This window comes from Panthera uncia (genome assembly GCF_023721935.1).
Source record: "Panthera uncia isolate 11264 chromosome A1 unlocalized genomic scaffold, Puncia_PCG_1.0 HiC_scaffold_17, whole genome shotgun sequence".
NCBI classification, from domain to species: Eukaryota; Metazoa; Chordata; class Mammalia; order Carnivora; family Felidae; genus Panthera; species Panthera uncia.
Window position 1 is genome coordinate 115817311 of NW_026057577.1, and position 22903 is coordinate 115840213.

A 22903-nucleotide genomic window follows, 5' to 3' on the forward strand; every position below is an offset into this window, starting at 1 on the left:
TGCTCTGGGTTCTCTGATCAAAGTCCCAGGTAAGCCAAAGTGTTCTGGACTTGAAGTCCTAAGGCTGGGTTTGCAAAGGACTTGAAACTTTCTCCCTGTCAGATGCCAGATTTGTAAAATGTGCATAAGAATATCAACCTCAGATGGGAAAGATGGCTTACTCTGGGGCCAGCAGTATACAAAAATTTACACATTCATCATCATTGTCCCTGCAACCTTTTGAGGATGAAGTAATATTGTCTCCGCAATACTCAATACCTTGTTTAAAAATCTCCATTCTTCTCCCATGTTTATTCCAAATGATTCTCAGTCTCTCTCATGGTAAAAATTAAATCACACTTATAGACATTCCGGCAGAATGTCTGATACCTTTTTGGCATTCTAAATTTTCCTTCTTTCCTCCTCTCCTTCCTTTCTCTGTCTCCCTCCCTTCTTTCATTTACTATCTTAAGGCACTTAGTCCTTAACCTGCCATTACATTTACGTATTTCTGTAGAATACATGGGCATTGTGGCTCCAGCAAAGAGAATAATCCAGAAATGTTGAATAATTCTCATCCTACAGTAAGGGTTACGATTCTACAACTTGTTTTCAAGGCATACCCATGCATCCAGGATGGTGCTTTAACACATAAAAAATTATATCTTGGAAAAGAAGTCCTGTAGTTTTTAGAGCCCAATGGAGATACTTCCAAATGCACTTTGCCTCCTTCAAGGTTTTCCTAAGGTTAGGTCGAAACTACCATACTAATTCCATGTAGGACAGTCCTTACACTATTTCTGATTCACTTTGTTTCTCCAGTGGAAATCTTTTGTGCTGCATCCTTGGGTCTCTGTTTATTTTTTTTTTTCTTTGACTCTTCTGCCAAACTAGGATTTATGATAGGCATAACCTTGCATAGCCTATCAAAGATTTAGGTGTATTGATCATACTCTCTCGTCCACTACTTCAGCAGCCTTTCATTTCTCAGGCCTCTATGGGGGCGTTTCCACCACTGGTGAGAGTTTTAGGAAGGTCTCCACTCAAGGGGCTCCTGGAAAACTTCAGCAAACACAAATCAGATTTTCAACAACAGCTATGCTAGTCTTCCCATGTTCAGTCACTGACATGTACCAGAGGCAAGTTTATAATAAATTTTGGGCCGCATACCTCATAGAGGAAAGATTCATTTCACCACACTATTTCTTTTTTTTGAATCTGTAGTAAAAAAAAAAAAACTATTGTTTTGAAATCCTGTCTTAAGAAAATTGTCCATTTGTACTTCAGCTTATAAGGAAGATTATGACAAATGCTGATTTATAGTAAAATACATACAGATAGTAAATTGCAAGCATAGGGGAACACCAAAATAAATGAATGAGCCACAATAAAATATCTTTTGTGAATGCTTTTGAAGAAGGAGGAGAACGGATGTAGGATATTCTTAGTTTCACATAAACACAAGTTTCAGACCCCAAAACAACACATGAATCATCATGTCCAAATGCCTCATTTTACAAATGAGCACATGAGGTCCTGAGAAGGTAATTGATTTGGCCAAAGCTACCCAGTCATTGAGTGACACTTCTTATTTCAAGATTCAAGTCCATCTGGGATAGCAAAACAAAACAAAACAAAACAACCATTGTGCTTTATTCAGTGCTTGCTGTTTGCAAGGCAGTTGCTCTGGAAACATAGCCCTTGCTTTTATATGGTTGCAAGTTTCCTTAGACCTGACCAGTCATGGGCACTAAAGGGATCTCTTTAATTCTATTTACCCAATGTTCAATGACTCATACTCTCCTCCTCTCATGGATGCATACCTTACGCTCTTTTGTCTTGAGGTCTCCAGGCGTCACTCATAAGTCATCATCACTGTTTCCTTTTGGCAACTACTCACCTGATCCTCCAAGTGTCCTTATGCTGCCACTGCTCTCTGGAACTTCCGTGAGACCACTGGTGTCTGTGCCAGGGGTAGTTCCACATTAAGTGTAAAAATGACTTTATTCTCCCTGCGTCACCCTTTGTCACTGAGAACCATTGGGACACAACTTGTTACCTCAAGTTTCTGGTGTATCTACTTCACTCTTCTTGTGCCCTCTGCCAGCCAGCTCTCGCTGCTTTTCCCTCACATGGCACGCGGTATGGCTGTGACTACAATTCAATGGTTTATAGGATTCAGTCCTGTGGAGAGACTCCCTGGACATCCTGGAATTTCAATTCCAGATTCTCAGGAAAGAAAATCAGAATAAGCTATCTTGAGTAAGATGCCTACTCCAGGTCCAATCAGCCATGGCTAGGATTATATAATACAAATATGTCTGCAATGCGTCAGCCTCTAGGAAACGGGAGTAAACCTCAAAAAAGGGGAAGTGGCCAACAGACTGAGCAGATGTCCAACAGGTCTCCTATGGGACCCTTACCTGAATCAGACACCGTGGTGCCCACCCCATTTCTCCTCTTCCTATTTTTTTGAAGCAAATACTTCCCCTGTGTGAACCAAAGAAGTGAATAAATACCTGTGTGCTGCTCATTTGATCAGCTTATCAGACATTCCTGAACGTTTCAGAATCCCAGCAGTGAGTGGAACTTGGGCTCACGCTTACATAAATTACTCTCCCAATATTTAAAATAATATCTATATAGTTCACCCAGAAAATGTCATCTTGTATAATAACTTGAACATAGGACTCATGTGCACAGTTTAGCTTTCTTGCTTTTCAGGGAAAACACCCAAAGCCAATGCTGATTGTATGTTAGGTAATGAAAATTAGCCATATCTTCACTCTATAAAATCTACCCCGAGATTCCCAGTCTTTGAACCATACATTTGAGCCATAGCTCGTCCTCATGTCCAAATACTTCAAAACTCCGAGCATGATTTTAAACACCAGTGGGTAATTGCCTACAAATTAATTCTCTTGTTTGTTTACTGGGGAAACATAATAGCTTGTTTTCATTGTGCCAGAGAAAACGAAATCTTTTCTGTATCTCAGAATTTGGACATCCATAATAACTGCATATTCCACTTTTTTATTTGAGGCAAACCTCAGTCTATCCCACCCAGAAGGTGCAAGTGGGGCTGTGTGGCTGCAGAACAACAATGCTTTTGCCAGGGGTGCTTGGCCCTGGCTTTTGGCGGGGACTAGGCGGGGACTATGCAGGCCAAGTTGCCTCTCCAAGAAAAGAACAATTTGGAGAGAAATTCATCTCATTTATTGTAAAACATGAAAATGCGATTAGGTAATTTGCAATTAAAATGAGGCTTTCAGTCTTTAAATTTAAATTGCTGAATCACTTAACTTGGTGCTTACATAGTGCCTTATATATTTTGTATTTCCTGTGATTATGTCTCCTCTCCCCCGTGATGGCAGAGACCATGCACTGAACTTTTCAAATCTTCCACCGCTATTTTTATGGTACCTTATGCGGAGTAACATCTATTGCCTATTGACTTAAACTGGGTGCAAACACTTACGTTTTAATTGCATTTCTTAGATTAAATTGAATCCTCCCACTGAACGATGAAGGTGCAAACACAATGTTATTTGCCATTCTTTATCTTGTGGAGAGTCTCTTTTGAATTTTGAATGATCTTTATAAAATGCTAAACCTTCAGCTTTCTACTAAATCTAAAATATTTTAGGTAAAATGGGAGAAAAATTACACCATGCCAAAAGTAAAAGTTGCAGCCAGCGGTCTTAAGTTCTGTCACCAGCTTCACCTGAATTCATCCCTTCCTCTGAAACAATTTTCCCTAATCGGAACAATCTTCTAAGAAGATAAGTGGAAGCTCCCACTGAGAGATACTGATCCAGGATTCTTCTGGTAAATGCTGTTAAGGTAAACACTTGGTAGCTACTCTGTCACTGAAACTCTCGTTATCTGCTCAGGAACATTCTTTTCTTGGGTGTTTAATCATCACAGAGCAACATGGACCAGGCCACAGTCTAAGGCGAGACTCGGAAGAAATCCAGGGTCTTCTGTACAAAATCTTACACATTCTAAGGAGGTATCAGTGAGGCAACTCTCTACTTACCTTCTTACTTTTATTTTTTGTCTCAGCAGAAAAAAAGAGTGTCAGGGAAGGGCCCAGTGTTCTTCTGCTAAGCAGGGGTGGCAAAGATGAGAGGGCCATGGCTACCACGATCTATTTTGTGCTGAATGGACCCCGATACTTGAGGTGGATGTTAGTTGCAGATAATTGCTCCTTATTTGAACCATCCTTCAGCTTAGGTCATAAGCAGATACCTCTGAAATTTGCTGTCTCTCTTTATCCATTGCTAATACTTTCCCAAGAGAGCCATTTCCTTGTCCATTTCTTCTTTATAGAATACTTTTTTAAATTCTACTTACAAAGAAATCTCCCTTTTAAGCACCAGCAAGGCCCCTCTTTTCCACAGCCTTCTCAGAAATTCAAAGAATTAAAAATAAAATACAGAAACAACTTACATCCATTCACTGATGAACGGATAAAGAAATGTGATAGTTACATACAGTAGAATATTACTCGGTCATAAAAAAGAAAGAAATTCTCCATTTGTGACCACGTGGATGAACCTGATAATGCTGAATGAAAATAAGCCAGTCACAGAAAGGCAAATTCTGCACAATCTCACTTATATGGAGACCCTAAAAAAGACAAACTCATAGGCACAGAGAGTGGAATGGCAGTTGCCAGGGCCTGGGAGGTAGGGAAATGGGGACGTGTTGGTCAAAGGGTACAACCTTTCAATTAAAAGATGAATAAGTTCTACAGATCTAACATACAGCATGGTGACTGCTAGCAACAGTGTATTGTATACTTAAAATTTGCTAAGAGACTAGATCTTAAGTTTTCTCATTAAAAAAAGTATAGTAACTATGCAAGGGGATGGGTGGATTAATTAACTTGATTGTGGTCATCATTTCACAACAGATATGTATATCAAAATACCATGTTGTAAGCCTTAAATACATACAATTTTTATCTGTCAATTATACCTCAAGAAAACCGGTAAGAAAAAGAATTCAAAGAAATCCCTGATTTCCCTACTTTTCTACAGTACTTATTATCAGTTCTGTCAGTATAAGTTTTATTACAAATGACATCATAGTACATATAAATGTCTAAATTGTACATATAAATTGTACATATAAATGTCTAAATTTCTCAGAATGTAAACTCCCAGTGAGTAAAACCAGGTATTGTAAGTGTGTTTTTTCTCTTTGGTGTTTACTCTAGAGCCCTACCCCTGGTATTTAGGAAACTAATATTTACATATTTATAAAATGTTAAATTAATGATGATATACACACATGCTTTACTAAGACTAAAATATGAAAACTAATAAAACACTTTGAGTACGTACAATGCAAATGCATGTTCTTTCAAAATCTCTTCCTGACAGTTATTGTGTACCTTTGCCCAAATTTCCCATCATTTTTCAGGCACCAAATCAAGTTTTTTTCCAGTACCATAATGGCATTTGTGACAGAGTAAAAAATTGGAGATAAAATCGATTTTCAGAAAACCAAAATATTTGTTTTGCAACATCCTCCATGTTCTTCTATGTGGCAGACATCCCCAGAAATCTTGCTCCTATGCTGTTCCTATGAACATCATTTCTGGGACTTCTTTTTTTAATGTTTATTTATTTTTGAGAGACAGAGACAGAGCATGAGCGGGGGAGGGGCAGAGAGAGAGAGAGACACAGAACACAAAGCAGGCTCCAGCTCTGAGCTGTCAGCACAGAGCTCGATGCGGGGCTCGAACTCACGAACTGTGAGATCATGACCTGAGCCGAAGTCGGACACTTAACCGACTGAGCCACCCAGGCACCCCAATGGGACTTCTATATACAACAAAAACCCAGGATAGCATAAAGGAAATGGTTGCTCAAGAAAACTCTTATATATAGTATATATACAAACCATTTAAGAAATATTAAAATAGCCATGTTCGTAGGGCAGAAAAAAGTGTTCCAAAGAAAACAATCTGAATTTTCTTTATTTAAAAAAAATGTTTTAATGTTTATTTATTTTTGAGAGAAAGAGAGACAGAAAGCGAGCAGGGGAGGGGAAGAGACAGACACACAGATAGAATTTGAAGCAGGGTCCAGGCTCTGAGTTGTCATCACAGAGCCCAAAGCAGAGCTCTAACTCACAAACTGAGAGATCGTGACCTGAGCCGAAGTCGGGCTCTGAACCAACTAAGCCACCCAGGCGCCCCAACAATCTGAAATTTAGGGGATTTAGAGTTAGGGGATTTAAAAGGCTATTCAGGGAAAGAGAATTCTGCTACCTTGTCTGTGTCCCTGAATTTGCCTTCAGGTTGTGCCCTGTTGCGTTACTTTTCACCTTGCAGTTGATGTTAGGGCCAGCGGTCAGGAGACCTGGCTGGAGGCAATGGCCAGCAGAGTAGGACAGATCAAGCTGACCACCCCCATATCCCAACCCACACATCTGGTGGAGTGGAGTACATCTTCCATCTACTCCATTTACTCTTCCATTTATTCATTCATTTATTTCACAATTATTACTGAATACCTACTGAATACCAGACACACTTCTAGGTGTTAGGTATATGCCGATAAGTACAAAGACCCATCGCCTGCTCCAACAGTGTAGTGGGGCCAGTCAGGCGACAAAGAAGTAAATGGCCAACTATAAATAAAAACTGTCATCAGTTCAGGCCATGAAGAAGATTTTATTTTTGACTGTGTGGAGGGACTTTGCTTATGGCATTGTGGTCAGAGAAGGTTTTGTTGAAGAAATCACAGTTAAGTTGTTACCCAAAGGATGCAAGGAGTTGGTCATAATGGTGCTGACGGTTGGAAGAGTTCCAGACAGAGGCGTAAAAGCCTTGGGTGGGAGAAGAGCTCAGAGTTTCTGCAGAACTAAAAGAAGCCAGTGTGCTGACTATGGAATCTGAGGGCACGATGGGGAGATGAAGTCAGGGAGCCAGAGGATAGATAAATGACGTGGGCTTGGCTTAAGTCATACACGGTAAGTAGCTTTGATTTTTTTTTTTTTTTAATAAAGTGAAATGAAAAGTTACTGAAGGTTTTAAGTAAAAGAATAAGCTAATTCCCTTTATATTTTCAAAAGATTACTGAGGCTGTTTTGCTGAGAACAGAGAAAGAGGAAGGATGCTTGCAGAAAGGCCTACTGGAGGCTGTTACAGACATTACGTCTAGGGGAGGAAAGAACGTGTTTTGGGGGAGGGGGTGGCAGTGAGGCCAGAGAGAGAGAGATGGGTGGACTTGAGCTCTATTTTGAAGGCAGAAGCAATAAGACCCAGTGATAGATTTGCTGTGGAGGGTAGTAGAGAGGAAAGAATAAATGATGATGCTTTGGCTTCTGAAAGGATAGTGATCCCATTTTACCAAGGTGGGGGCAAACTAATAAGGAATAGGCAGGAGTTTTGAGGTGAGATTAAACATCACTTATGCCTTTAAAATTAAATAGTCCTTTTGGGGCGCCTGGGTGGCTCAGTAGGTTGAATGTCTGACTTCAGCTCAGGTCATGATCTCACAGTTGGTGAGGTGTTTTTTTGTTTTTTGTCTTTGTTTTTTTTAACATGATTGGTGAGTTTGAGCCTCACATAGGGTCTACTTCGGATTCTGTGTCCCCCTCTCTTTCTGCCCTTCCCCGCCCACACTCTCTCTCTCAAAAATAAATAAAACATTTTTTAAAAATAAAAAATAAATAAATTAAATAGTCCTTTTATAAAAATAAATATAATGTACCCTAAATAAACATAAATCTCTCTCTCTCTCTTTCTCTCTCTGTCCCTCTCTCACTTTCTTTCATACACAATAGATTTAGAACACTTTGAAGATCATTCCTTAGTTGGTAGGATACAAAACAGGCATGATTCCTAACATAGAGGTTTGCAAATTCTCAGTTCATGATGCCTTTGGTGTCATTTTTTCATGGTAGAGGCAAAAGCAAATGAATTACCTAATGTTTTTTTAAATAGCTTAATCCAAACAATTGGGAAAAAAACCCTATATTTTACTTCATCTTTAAATAACCACAACTACATACTAATGGGTGGAATGCATATGCCCCCTGGGCACAGCACAGCTTCTGAGACCTTGCAATCAGATTGGCCATTGCCACCTTTATTTCCTCTTTCATATTGATTTCTGCATTGCTACTCGCTTTTTATCACAGCAGCTTTGGAAAAATCCGCTTCTCAAAAATATAGCATCATTAAAAGGAACGTTGCGCTATTTAATGTTGAAACTGTGAATGTCCCTAAGCTGATAACTTGCTTGTGTCTGAAAGATGTTATATATTGCTGTTTCCCTCAAAAAGTCAACATATCCTGCTGTGCCCCTGTGAGTTCCCTGAGGTTCTCTGGGGGCACCTGGCATTCAGTGTGGGAAACATGACCTTCGAAGGCTCTAAGAAATTTTATGTAAATCCAAACCTGTGTTCTCAGAGCAAATAGCATTCAGGGCAGGCGCCCTGATCAGTCCAGATCTATTCTTGAATCAGCTTCTCCCCGCTCCCCAGTGCCAAGTTACCAAAACCATTTATTTCTCCAAAGTCATTTCCATTTCAGGCCTACCTTGTGCCTCATTTTACTGTGCTTCCCATATACCGCATTTTTTACAAGTTGAAGGTTGGTGGCGGCCCTGCATCGAGCAAGTCTATCGGCTCCATTTTTCCAACAGCATTTGCTCACATCATGTCTCTGGGTCACATTTCGGTAATTCTCAAAATATTTCAAACTTTTTTATGATTATTGTATTGGTTACAGTGATCTGTGATCGGAGATTACAGCTCACTGAAAGCTCACACAATGGTTTGCGTTTTTTATCAATAAAGTATTTTTAAATTAAGGTGTATGCATTGTCTTTGTAGACACAATACTATTGCATGCTTAATAGATGGCGGTATAGTATAAATGTGACTTTTATACGCACTGGGAAACCAAAACCTTCATTTGACTCGCTTTATTGCACTATTTGCTTTATTGCAAGGGTCTGGAACCAAGCCCGCAATGATCTTCAAAGTATAACCTGTATACACTTTGCACACTCATGAGCCTCCAGTGGGGTTCAATTAGTCCTATTGGATCAGGAGCCAAACTTGGCCTCAACTTGAGATCCTGCATCAATTGACTGTGGTTTCCATTTTTCTGCCTCTCGATGCTGTAACTGCCCCTGAGACACTGTCACTCGGGCTCTGACGGTCCTTTTCAGCCCTTAATTGTACCTTTCTCCTCCAAAAGGTGGGGGGGGGGGAGTGGTGAGTAGGGTTTAGCTGTGTCTGCTCCTGTAAGGCTTCCTGTCCTTTAACTACCTATCCACCTGCATTGCTCCCTCAATGACAAAGACCCACTTTGTTCACACAGCTTTTCTCTGGATGCCTATGAGTCCAGGTCCTTGAGTACCTAAGCTGGACTTTGTTGCCAGACTGCCTGTGTGTTAATATTGTCTCTGCAAGAATGAGCAGTGCCATCTTGAATTACTGAGCTTCCTGTGATGGTGTCTCCTTAGCTGCAAAATAAGCAGAATGTCACCTACCTCAGAGGGAGGTTAAATCATCTCTTACTGGACACTGCTTAGATCAGTGTCTGATGCAGAAGCATTTAGTGACTGTAGCTCTGGCTATCATTGGTGTTTTCTTTATTTTAATGACAGATTATCCCATTTAACTGTGTTTCTGTAACTATGGTGAAAGATCCTCCTCAAAAGCAAGTGCCACATACAGTGTTTCAAATTCTGAAATTGAGCTTAACTGAGAAAAGGGTGTACTTTCATAGACTATTATAAAATGGTCATGGTTATATAATCAGCATTCTTAGTTTGATGCAAATGAAGTTCTTTAAACTGACTTTTCCCATAAGGGTGCCAAAACTTGTAAAAAAAAAAACAATGGTAATCAATCTATTGGGAAGCTTTCTAAAATACTCTTCTAAAGTATTTCCAGAATACTCTCCAAATACTTCTCTAAAATACTTGCTAACATGCTCAGCCGCTCTCTAAAAGAGAGGCTACTAAATATAAATTAAATGAGTTTGACTCATTATTACTAATACAGACGTCCCTCGCTGTGCAGTAATTCTGTTTTGGGACCTCCACACCTCTGTCTTGTCTGTCATTTCTCTTCTAATTGCATATTCCTGGAACTATATCTCCCCGTAAGTCAGAAGGAGAAGATCTAAAGTCTATCCACTGGATAGAATCAACTTCCAAGTAAGAAGCTTGCTCACCAACACCATACTGAATGTGGTGGCCTTAGAAAGCACATAATTGGGTTTAGTGAAGAATGGAAAAAATAGGTTGAGACCAATGAGGTCACACATGAAGGATGAAACAATAAAGTGCTAGTTAGAGGGCAGAGGATTTGCAATAGCTGTTTCAAGTTATCACAGAGTAGTTTAGCTTTATTTTCTTGTTTTGGAACTGTGTTCTGAAGACTTGATATTGGCTGTGTGTGAACTATGTAATTCCTTACATTTACATTATGATGTCAGTGTAATGACATCACATTACAGGTTGAGGTTGAGATTGGGGCGAGTAGTGAAGAAGCCACTTACACCCAAGAAATGTTATCGTTCCATGCCATTGATCATTGTTTATGCTTCCAAACTTCATTCAAAGAAAGGGTTCAGAAACCCTCTACCTCCAAAATACGAACCGTTGCTATAAAATTATGGGGTGGAAATCATGTCTTCTATGATATACAGGGGATTCAACATGTAGTACGGTTCTGTGCCTCAGGCAGTTGAACATTCACAATGCATACTCATTCTTTGGGAGTGCCTTCTTGCATTCATTAGGTAGTTGTCCGTGTGGAAGAGATCGTTCCAGCACTGATCATTTCCACATTAAGATGGCTGTATTACAGATCAGTTGACATCACTACCTTCATTCAATGCCTAAGAGAGGTTAACTTACAGCAAAAACATAAGTCATGGTTTTGGACATGGTGTCCACAATGAGCTGTCATCAATGTAGCCACCTGTGATGTTTAATTTTATGTGCCAACTTGGCTAGGCTATGGTACATAGTTGTTTGTTCAAACACCATGTGGCTACGTGTGGCTGTGAAGGAATTTTTTTTAGATGTGATAAACATTTAATTCAGTATACTTTGAGCAAGGCAGATTATCCTCCATAATGTGTGTGGCCCTCTTCCAAACAGTTGAAGGTTTTAAGAGAAAAGACTGAGGTCCCCAGAAAAGCAAGGAATTCTGTCTTGGACTGACCTTAAATCTAAGATGGCAATGTCAACTTTTCTCTGGATCTCAAGCTTGCCAGCCTGCCCTGCAGACTTTAGACTTACCAGCCTGGCAATCATGTGAGCCAACTCCTTAAAATAAATAAAGATAGATGACAGATGGATACATAGATGATACATAGGTAGATACATAAATACCTAGATTTTCTATTAGTTCTTATTTCTCTGGAAGGCTCTAACACAGTCTAATATACAACCAAATCTAGCAGATAGCTGCTTCTAATCTGGCTTCTTGCTCTGGTTAAGTGTAGATCTTCCTTTGCAAATATAGAAGTCTATAAACTGGTGTGTTGCAAATAGCTAGAAGACCAAGTCTTCAATATCTGACCTTAAACAGTCCTCCCTGCTGGGGACACTCCCTTCCAAAAGTACAGCGTATCACTTGAAGTAAATAAAAATAAATCAGAACAGTAACACTATAGGGGTGCCTGGGTAGCTCAGTCCGTTAAGCGTCTGACTCTGGATCTCAGCTCAGGTCATGATCTCATGGTTGGCAAGTTCGAGCCCCCATTGGGCTCTCCGCTGACAGTGTGGAGCCTGCTTGGGATTCTCTGTCTCCTCTCTCTGCCCCTCCTTCACTCGCGTGCTCTCTCTTTCTCAAAATAAATAAGTAAACTTAAAAAAAAAAAAGAACAGTAACACTATACCTACAGGGTCCTCTAGGATACTTAAGGATATTAACCCATCCTAGGACAAAGAGGAAAGCTCCTCTAATTTCCAATGATAATGCCACTCTTATCACAGATATGATAGGCTAATGGACATTTTAATGTTTATATGAAGAGAAAATCAGGTCCTACTAGAACAGATCTACTGTGGCTACTTGAAGAGGGCTCTACCAAAACACAGGTGTTACAGGCTGAACTGTGTTTCCCCAAAATGTATATGTTGAAACACTACCTCTAGTATTTCAGAATCTGACTTTGTTTAGTGATAGGGCCTTTAAAGAATTAAGTAAAAATGAGGTTGTTAGGGTGGGCCTTAATCCAACATGACTTGTAAGAAGATGAGATTTGGACACACAGAGAAACATTAGGGTACACACACCCTGAGGAGAAACCAGGAAAGAACACGGCGAGAAGACCAGCTGCAAGCCAAGGAGAAAATCCTCAGAATATACCAAACCTGCCGACATCTTGATCTCGGGCGTCTGGTCTCTACAACAGTAAGAAAGTAAATTTCTGTGGTTTAAGCCAGCCATTCTGTGGTATTTTGTAACGGCGGCCTTAGCAAACTAATGCAACAGGAAATCAAAAGTCTTATTTAAAACTCTACCTCTATAGAGCATGAAATACTTCTCTTGCTTTTGGTTTTTGGTTTTTGGTTTTCACAAAGAGTTGCAATGTCCTTCTGAAAGAATCTTGGGAATCTTTTTAAATGATGGAATATTTTGTTAGATAAGTGTCAACTTTTTAGATTGTATCTTCTTAGAATAAGGTGGAAGAACAATGTGGAAAGAAGTTATAATGCCCTGTTCCAAAAAGCTTGAGGTCTCCTCCGGAAATAGTGTACATTTGGACATACAGGAGCAAATTGACCAAAGAAAGGTAGAGATTATGTGGTAGGGGAGGAGAGGTGAAAAGAGAAAATAAAAGTAAGAAATTAAGATAAAGCTGGAGCAGAAAAGCAATCATTCATATCCATTCTAAATCTATATGCCTGTAAGCACTTAAAGTGGGTTGTTTTGTTTTGTGTCAGACCAGCCATCAAGACCATATTTCTTCTTCCCAAAATATAACCATCAGTTTTGTTACAAATCTCCAAACTATGCAAGTAAATGGTTGGGTGAATTTCATTTAATCACTTAAGGGTTTACGCTGAAATTCACTTCAGGCAGATAAGTTCGATGTATAAGGATATGTCAAATTCTCCAGGGACTTATGATAAATTCTTAGAGTGTGAAACCACTCCTCTCTGTTGTTTGTAGATAAGGACTTTTCAAAGTGGTCTGTGCATTTGAGAAATAAAGTGAATGGAAAATTTCTCTAAGTAGGACATATTTCTGATGACTAAGATTGGTACATTATGTCTACTCCAAACTAAGTCAATAATGGATTGTTTCCAGATAAGCACACAAAAATGAATTATATGTAACTTAGAGCTGAAATAGCAGACATAAATTAACTAATTTAGTTCACCATAGAACTGGTCCAAAGAAACAAACAAACAAACAAAAAAGCCTCCCAGAAGAACCAAAAAAATCACAGACAAAGATAGCATGACTTTCATCAAGTGATCACATTAAGGTCATTAATAATTGCAGGAAATGACTAACACATTCATAGTTTCTGCGAAACAGCAAATGGTGTAGAATCTGAATTTTATAATATCACTTATATTTTCAAGTTTTTTTTTCATGATCCAGGAAAAATTGAGCACTCATTATGTGAGAGGAAAATCAACCTAGAGAATGTCATAAATTTATAGAGAGCTATATTGAAAAACACATCTTGAAAGTGACACAGCTATGATTGATGGGAAAAATCTCAAATTCGCTTGCAGACTGTATTCCATTAGAGATTTTTAAATCTTGTGACTTTGTTTTTAACAAAAGTGCTACTGTTTGTTTTAAAAAGCTCTCAGAGAATAGGAGTTTAAACAGCCACTTCCAGAGAAATTGAATTCAAACCCAATTTTATCTGGCCTTGAAATCAGCATGGGATGTCTCCTGGGGAGCCCAAGACTGTGGGATCATGCATTTCTTTACATTTTCAACTATACGCATTTGCAAGTGCTAGGGCTTTTCAAAGTGCATTTAAAATTATAAAATGGAAGTGGAAAAGCACAACCTCTGTCTTGTGCAAACAGCAGTCACAGCTTATTTGAAACTACTTCACTTAGAATGTCTAAGATGCTTGTTGACAAGAAAAGAGGGAGCTAGATTTTGGGGGCAGAAGGTGGGCAGAGATGAAAATAAGCGGTCTCTCTGCCCAAGAGAGTAGTGCCTTCAGGAAACACCTCATGTTGTAAAAACCTGTTTCTAGGCCACCTCCTAGCATTGGCATAGTTAGTAATCCAGAGAAGACCCATTCTCCTGAACACAAAACAGAGAAGTCAGGGGAGGTGTCCAAATTCTTGTATCCTAGCTCTGTCTTCTTTATTGTGCTCTTCCTAGGGAACCCACACCAGTGACTCCACATTTCTGTGGCTCCATATTTACATTGTCAAGGCAGACAGTATCCTGTCTAAATATTTTATTGAGGAAAAAAATTGAGATAACATATAAAGAAGCCTTCTTAACGTTAAAAACACAGGCTACTTCACTGAAATATTTTATTGCTCTAATTTGTTATTGTTCTAAAAACTTCCTGCATTTCAACAGTTATTTCGATCTTACAGTTTTTTGTTTTTGTTTTTGTTTTTTTCCTCACCTCAACAGCAAAGCAAATGTTCCAGGGGCTCCAATGCAGTAAAGAAACTTCTCTGACAAGTTCCTGAATTTTCTACTCAATCATGTTCTATCAAACCAAGGTTGGGGCCCCCCGGGTGGCTCAGTTAAGTGTCCAGCATCAGCTCAGGTCATGATCTCACGGTTCATGAGTTTGAGCCCCGCATTGGGCTCTCTGCTGTCAGCACAGAGCCGGCTGCAGATCCTCTGTCTCCCTCTCTTTCTTTCTCTCTCTCTCAAAAATAAATAAACATTTTTTAAAAATCCAGGTAAAATTGCTTCTGTGAAGTTAGCGGCACAATTAAGGAGGGTGTAGCCAAGTGTTGGAGTGAGATTCCGGTTGGAGGGTTGTGCTCAGATGTCAAAGCAGCATAGGTCACCAGCAGAGCACAGGAAAATTCTCTCCACGGCCTCTTCACTTAGGACCTGTGTACAGCCGCCGTGTCTAATTCATTCAAATCTCCTCAATGCATGAAGTTTAGGATGAGAAACAAAATTACATTGTCTTAGTCAAGGTTGACATATTTTCTAGTGGGAAGCCACTGCTCGTCAAGGTGGGGCTGTGAGGGCTGGCAGAAATCTTCCAGTCCTGTCGTTTCCAAACGTTGTCAATGCAAACTCTTCTTTTGTCAGATGAAGTCTTATCCCAAATCCTGTTATTTCAGATGGTCTGGAAGTGGCTCTGTGTTGGTGGAAGCCGGGAAGGAGGAGGTCTACGCACCCAGTTCCCCGCTTGGAAACATTGTCCCATCTTCAGAAACATGAGGTCTGGGGAATGTACCTCGAAAATAACTAATCTCCTCTTTCATTTTACAGACAAGGAACGGTAACACGCTCTCCTGGTAGGAGGATTAGAGCCCCCCACCCCTCACCCCCCCACGGACTACATCCTGTGCTCTTTTTATTACACTAGCCTTTTTTCTTCATTTCTTCTGGTTTCTTATTTCCTTCGGGGCACAATTGAGTGGGTTACCTTTGTGGGTATGTTCCACATACCTGGGGAACCTGGGTTGGGTGCAGGGAGAAAGACGGGGTTTGTGGATGAAATAAGAAAGAAGAATGTGATGAGTACCTCATAACTAAGAGTCAGCTACCCGAAGGTTCTTTACAGAAAGAGAGGATTAAATGAATGCAGAAGAAACTCAGAACAGTTCTTCAGATTCTTGGTTTCACTTCAATGTATTCAAAGCTACTGAGGGCTCCAAAAACCTTTAAGTCGTACGGGCTTCATGTCTTGTAGTAACAAATACAACTGTGAAATTTCAAAACAAGAATGCAGTCATGTATTTAAAATCATGTTAACCATTACATAAATCATAATTAGCAAATTTTTAAGAAAAATAACTGTATTTTCCAAGTGAAAATAGCCATGGTAGGCTTGAACGGCTACGAGAGTAGTGAAGGGAAGTGACATCTTAGATCATTATGAAAATAGTTTTGACCTAACAGAGCTCACAAAAGGGTCTCTGGGACCTAAAAGGTCTTCTCTGTCGATCTTCCACGCAGTGAGGTCTCTCCCTAGAAACGGATGTGAAGCTTGAATCAGAACCTAGAATAACAATATCCGAAATGGTGTTTGAAATTCCAGATGGCCCAGGTGATCTGTACTGAGAAAGGGGGAGCTGTGTTTGCCTTATTTGCTTCAGACTGTGTAAAGAGAGTGAGGAGTAGATAGCATAGAAAAATATCATTGCACTTAAATAAACACAAACTAGGGTGAAGAGATACAGTTTATTATCACCAGTCTACTTGCAAAGTACAAGAGAAGGTTGTTATTACAAGGAAGTAACAGCAGCAGTACATCTTACTGAAAGGCTTCATATTCCTTGAACGTCTCGGTTTCCTAGACCAGGCTCGGTTGCTATGATCCCAACATGGAATTGCTGTGAGCAGCTACCGAATTGATAAGAAATCTACTTTACTCAGGGAGACACTGAACTCTTTAAAGGGTTTTGTAATTTGTTATAATACGTAGTCATTTTTCTGTGCTCTGTGCCTAGTACGTAAAATTCGATAAAATTCAAAATTGAGTTTAGAGTGATCTGGAGGTCAGTCCGTGGGGACACAATAGACTGAACGCTATACATTCTGCCGTTCTCTTCCCTTTAAAAAATGGGGTGCATGCTGAGCCGATCTACTGTCACCATTCTCTTAATGTTTCCTGTGTGTGCTCCCCACATCCAGACTCTCAAAGCTGTATAGAGACAGGTGCCCACACAACCATCTAGAGAGCTCTGTGCAGGAGTACAGGTTGTGAACAACTCAGCCCAAGAATCCTGAATGCATCCACATAGACACAGGCTGGTCTTAGCCTCAGGATGTTTTTATGTTTTGCGGAAAGAGTACTTTCAAAGTCCCACTCAGGGGCGCCTGGGTGGCTCAGTCGGTTAAGCATCCGACTTCGCTCAGGTCATGATCTCACGGTCCGTGAGTTCGAGCCCCACGTCGGGCTGTGTGCTGACAGCTCAGAGCCTGGAGCCTGCTTCAGATTCTGTGTCTCCCTCTCTGTCTGACCCTCCCCCGTTCATGCTCTCTCTCTGTCTCAAAAATAAATAAACATTAAAAAAAACAAAGTCCCACTCAGTTCAAGAGAACAACTATAATGCATTTTTTTTTTATTATTTGATTTATTTATTTTTCAGAGCAAGGAAGGGGCAGAGAGAGAAGGAGAGAGAGAATTCCAAGCAGGCCCTATGCTGTCAGCCCGAGACAGTGCTAACTATTAGGAACGCTGAGATCATGACCTTGGCTGAAATCAAGAGTCAGACACTTAACCACTGAGCCACCCAGGAGCCCCAACCACAATGCATTTTAAAATGAGAAACAGGGGCGCCTGGGTGGCGCAGTCGGTTAAGCGTCCGACTTCAGCCAGGTCACGATCTCGCGGTCCGTGAGTTCGAGCCCCGCGTCGGGCTCTGGGCTGATGGCTCGGAGCCTGGAGCCTGTTTCCGATTCTGTGTCTCCCTCTCTCTCTGCCCCTCCCCCGTTCATGCTCTGTCTCTCTCTGTCCCAAAAATAAATAAAAAACGTTGAAAAAAAAATTTAAAATGAGAAACGTAGCCATGCTTTTTTTTCCTGAGCTAATGGCTAAAATGATACATATAGGGAATGACACTGTATTAGAAATTCAACTCATGCAACCCCAGGTAAGAAAAAAATCAATCTTATGAAACCATACCTACTTTTCAGCTTTTCCTTTACAAAGCACTGCAAAAAATATATCTCCAACATACTACAAATAATACCTTAAGGCAAATAAAAATAAAGGAAGAAAGAAAGGTGTGAGTGGGAAAGTGCATATAGATAAAAACTTTCAAAACGATTTTTTTCTCTTTCTTCTACCTTTTTGCTTTGTAAAACCCACTTCAGCCAACAAAACAGTGAATGCTTTTAAAGTTGAAAGGTTGTAAGAGAAGTATCTCAACGGTTACTTCTGAAGCTTGAAGCCTCGAATACTTATTTTTACAATTTGAATGTTATTGTGACAGTTGCGACATTAACATTTGTCGGATCTGATGGAAGCACCAACAGTGGCATGATGCAAGTTCCTGCGAACGGAATGTCCCCTCCCAAGAAACGTGTCAGGTGAACAGTGACACACAGCAGAATACCACTGGCATTTAGGGATTAGTGTAAATGGAAAAATAGTGAGGCAAGCAGGAAAAAAAAAAAGAAAGAAAAAAAAGGTTAGGTAAATGTGTCCTAGAGAAATGCTAGTCTGGAAAATTTACATTACCCTTTTCATTTTTCTAAATTAAAAATACATAGCGTAGTTTTACTGGAAAAATGTGCGTGCCTATTTTTAACAGGAAGCACTGGTGTGCCATGTAAATGACCCATCAGGGAACGTGGATGGAAGGACCGGCTACAGAGTTAAAATGACCTCAGTGGAAGCTGACACAACACAGAGGTGAGAATTCGCTGTGTTCTGTCATAGGTGCCCACAGATCACCACCAGAGGACTGTCCCCCTCCTGGGTAGTGCCTGGGGCAATGGCCCCTGAGTGGTCTTTCTTGGGGGGGGGGGGAGTGTTTAAGCAACTGGGAAAATCAGAGAGAATGATTAATGTTCTCTATCCAGAGGCATGGGGTCATGACCAGGACCTACTGTGGACCTAGTTTCTCTCTACTTCCCGTTCTGTTTTCTTTTTATACCTTGTTTGTCCCTCTTCTGGCTCCAGAGAGCTTTTTTCTTCTTTTTGCCAAATACCTTGTAACATCACCCCTCCCTTCAGCTGTGTGTCTGTGTGTATGTGGGTGTGTGTGTTTGGGTCGGCACCTGAATTCTCTCTTATTTTTCATGCACTACTTACGAAGTGTCAATCTTTTGTCTTGTAACTATTTACATGTTTCTGTTCCCAGCTTGCAATAACCCCTGGACTTTGCTACCTGTTTCTCTTGTGAAGCATGAAACTCTCTTGCCGTTGAGTCACACACACACGCACATTGCCCCAAGCCTGCACCAAAATCTGCCGTCTGGAGAATGGAATGCTTCTGGGGTGTGTGTGTGTGTGTGTGTGTGTGTGTGTGTGTTTCCCAAGTAATTCTTGGCATAGCTGAAGGCTCTAGTTGGCTCTAAAAAAATAAATAAATAAATACAGTCACCTGGGCTTCTTAGCAAGAGGCCTCTTTGAAAAGTACACCCAAAAGAAACAAACCTGTTCTGATACTTTCTGGTTTCATCAGTTTTAAACATCCCTCTCATAGCTCAGACAGAACAGCGAAAGGGCTACTCTGGGAAGTAGCAGACACTCTTTATCTTGCACTCTCTTCTATCTGCACTGCTTATGAAATAGCAAAGAAACTTATAAAGTGCTATAACATTTGAGTTACTTTTAATCCACCTTTGGGTTGTGTAGCAATAAAAATGGAGGCAGTGATGAGGCAATATTCAATAAAACAATATTTCACTGTTATAGGAGGAGCCTATGTAAACCTTCATCCAAAGTCACTATGTCGGTAACCCCAGGGAACGAGCCACAAAGTACATCGAAGAAACTCTTGCTTTTTTATATCTTATATATAATATAATAACCCTTCCCTCAGTAATAAAAATTATTAAAAAATAAAATAAAAGTTATGATATAATGTGAGGATATCTCATATGTATGCAACATTATAAACGGTGTAGAAAAGAGAGAAAAACCCCCTCAAAGCTACTACCGCCATAATTCGAATTTATTCCCTAACATGTGAGCAAACTATGTGCTTCTCATCTTGCTTTTTGCACTTAATGTCGCCCCAGAAATATCTTCTATGCTTCTATGAAGCCTTTATAATTGTCATGTTTAATAGCAGCGCTGATTTTTTTCTCACTTCGGCAATGAGATTCCTTTTATTTTTACTCTATTTGAGTTACCCTTGTTCAATAGAATTACGAGTTCTTTCTCTATAATTTGATGTATTAAGCAAAGAAAAAATCATTGTTTTATTCAGCCTATGGCTTTGGTGAAGACATAGAAGCACATACAAAAAAAGAAAAAAAAGACAAAGGCGATGAGCACTGAGGGATTTATTTTCAGTGGTGTAAGCACCACCACAGAATCTCTTCCTGATTTTTCAAGATGGCAACACCACACTGGCCCATTTGTACTCTGGGAGATGATTATAAAGATCCCCAACCTCCAAAAGAGTGGCAAGAAATAACCTCGGGTTAGCCCTAGAATTCTTTTTTTTTCTCCTTCTTCTTCTGGGAGACAGACAGAGAGAGAGCACACACGCAAAGCAGGGGAAAGGGGCAGAGGGAGAGAGAGAGAGAGAGAGAGAGAGAGAGAGAGAATCTTAAGCAGGCTTTATGCTCAGCCAACACAGGGATCAATTCCATGACCCTGGGATCATGACTTGAGCCAAAATCAAGAGTTGGTTGCTCAACTGACTGAGCCACCCAGGTGCCCCAGCCCTGGAGTTAACAAAGACTAACATTTGTGAAGGAAAATGAAGGAGGTATAGTGCACACCTGCTCATCTTTCAAAGCATCCTTAATTTCAAATCAAGATGCTTGAAGTAAATCACTTCATTAATATTTCAGTAGAGGTCATTTCTGTTGCTGGGCTTAGAATGGTATGTGGGGTGTTAGGAGACTTCGCAACATGGTTCAACCAGGATCCTCAGACTGACCAGCTCAAGACATCCACCGTCATCCACACAGGGTTTCCGCATGACCATCTTCCTGAGGGCGACATCTCAGGCAAAGTTCCCTTCCCCATTATCCTCAACATGAACCTAGATTAACGCAGACACACGGTGGAGAAGCACTGGGGCTGCTAACGCATGGAATAAATCAATGATACCGTCTGTAGTTATTGTAGTAAGATTTTGTATTCGAATTGAGGATAATTGGGAACATTTTCAAGTCTCCAACACAATCAAGAATTCTTCCTCTGAAACCATAGTCCAAAGAATTTCTCTTCTCATGCTATAGAACAATATGAATTTTAGGTGGATGAAAGTGTGAAAAGTAAAAAAAAAAAAAAAAGATATAAAGTTTTAAAAATTACAAATAGTCATCTACAAATATCTACAAATGTTTATCTTATATTTGGATAGAGAAAGACTTTGTAAGCTTTATGTAAAGAAAACTTCACATGAAAAACTACCATATGGATTTGGCTATCTAAAGATTAAAATTTCCACATGTCAACATTATAAACAAAATAAAGTCCATCAGAATATGGTAAAATATCTACAACCATTATGACTTCGTTCATAATTTTAAACTATAACTAGGTAAGAAATAAAAATATCAATGATCATTCAATAGTTCAATATGTAGAAATCATAAGCAGAAAATTATGGAAGAATAAAAACAAAAATCTCACAAAAATTGGAGAAGTGGACTTCTACTTCCCAAGAGATGAAGTAGACTTAATTTTCCTATTCCTCCACTATGTACAGCTGTAAACCTTGGTAGTCTATATAAAATAAACATAAGAAGCCTATGGAACATGGAGAGGAGGCAGCTAGACTGGCTAAGGACCTGGGGATTCAATGGACAAAATACTGGTGAGTTCTCTGGGGGATTTTTTTCCTTGTATATTCTAGGCTTGGATCTGAGGAAGCCAGAAACCCCGGTGTGTTAACAGATACAAAGCCCCAACTAAAGCCTGCTCTCTCTAACCAAAGGACCAGGACAGGGGCAGCCTAGCCAAGAGAAGTTTTAGACAATGATCACTGCATTGTATCCAAGCACCACAGAAAACAAAACACGCACACAAAACCAACCAACCGACCAAAAACACCCCACAACTGGCTCCACCCTTGCCCACACCCGCAAAGGCCCAGTGGTTTTCTCACGGCCTGGTGGTAATGAGGGCAACTTCCTTCTGTGGTTTTCATGGAGGTCATGTAGGGAGCAAGTTACAAGGCACTCCTACTCCTACTGACCTGGTAGACATCCATGGGGACCCATGGGGAACCATAACTCTCATTTCGACCCAACCGTAAGGAGGGATCCACTTGGTCAGAAACCTACAGAGGCTGAGTGGTGAACCAAGATTTCAACCCCCATCTGGCAACAAGGAGATGGCAGTCCAACATTTTTATCAGAGTCTCAAGGGAGCCAGGACCTAATGATGTTTAAACCACAGCAGTAACCTTAATGATACGATCACTTATGTTGATCCCTTACGCTGGCTTAACTTCTTTAAGCAGTTTCTTCCTTGTTACTGTTAGGATGACAGTTGGTGGATAAACTAGAATAAAAGGCAATCATATAAGAAGTTGGAAAATTTTATCATGCAAATTTCTTGGTGAGGAAGCTGAAATACAATGGCATGAGTAGCCCGTGAAGAGCCAGTGAGAAAACCCCAGGGGGAGAGAGCTGAAAGAACTGAACAACTAGTTTTCAATTTTTTTTCTTAATGCTTATTTATTTTTGAGATAGAGAGAGAGAGAGAGACAGAGTGCAAGCAGGGGAGGGGCAGAGAGAGAGGGAGACACAGAATCCGAAGCAGGCTCCAGGCTCTGAGCCGTCAGCACAGAGCCCAACACAGGGCTTGAACTCAGGAACTGTGAGATCATGGCCTGAGCCAAAATCGGACGCTTAACCGACTGAACCACCCATGTGCCCCAGAACCGGACAACTTGTTAGTGCTGAGGGAGAAATCATTGGTGATGCAGGGCAGTACTGCCCCAATGTGTGTGTGGCAAGTGAGGGAACGGCTGAGCTCCATCTCTGACTCTAAACACGGACGATGCAGAAATAGCACCTGTCAGGAACCAGGAGGCGAAGGTGACCTGTTCCCATGAGCAATCTACAGTTAGGTTTTGAATTCCCATAAGGTATCGACCTAGGCATT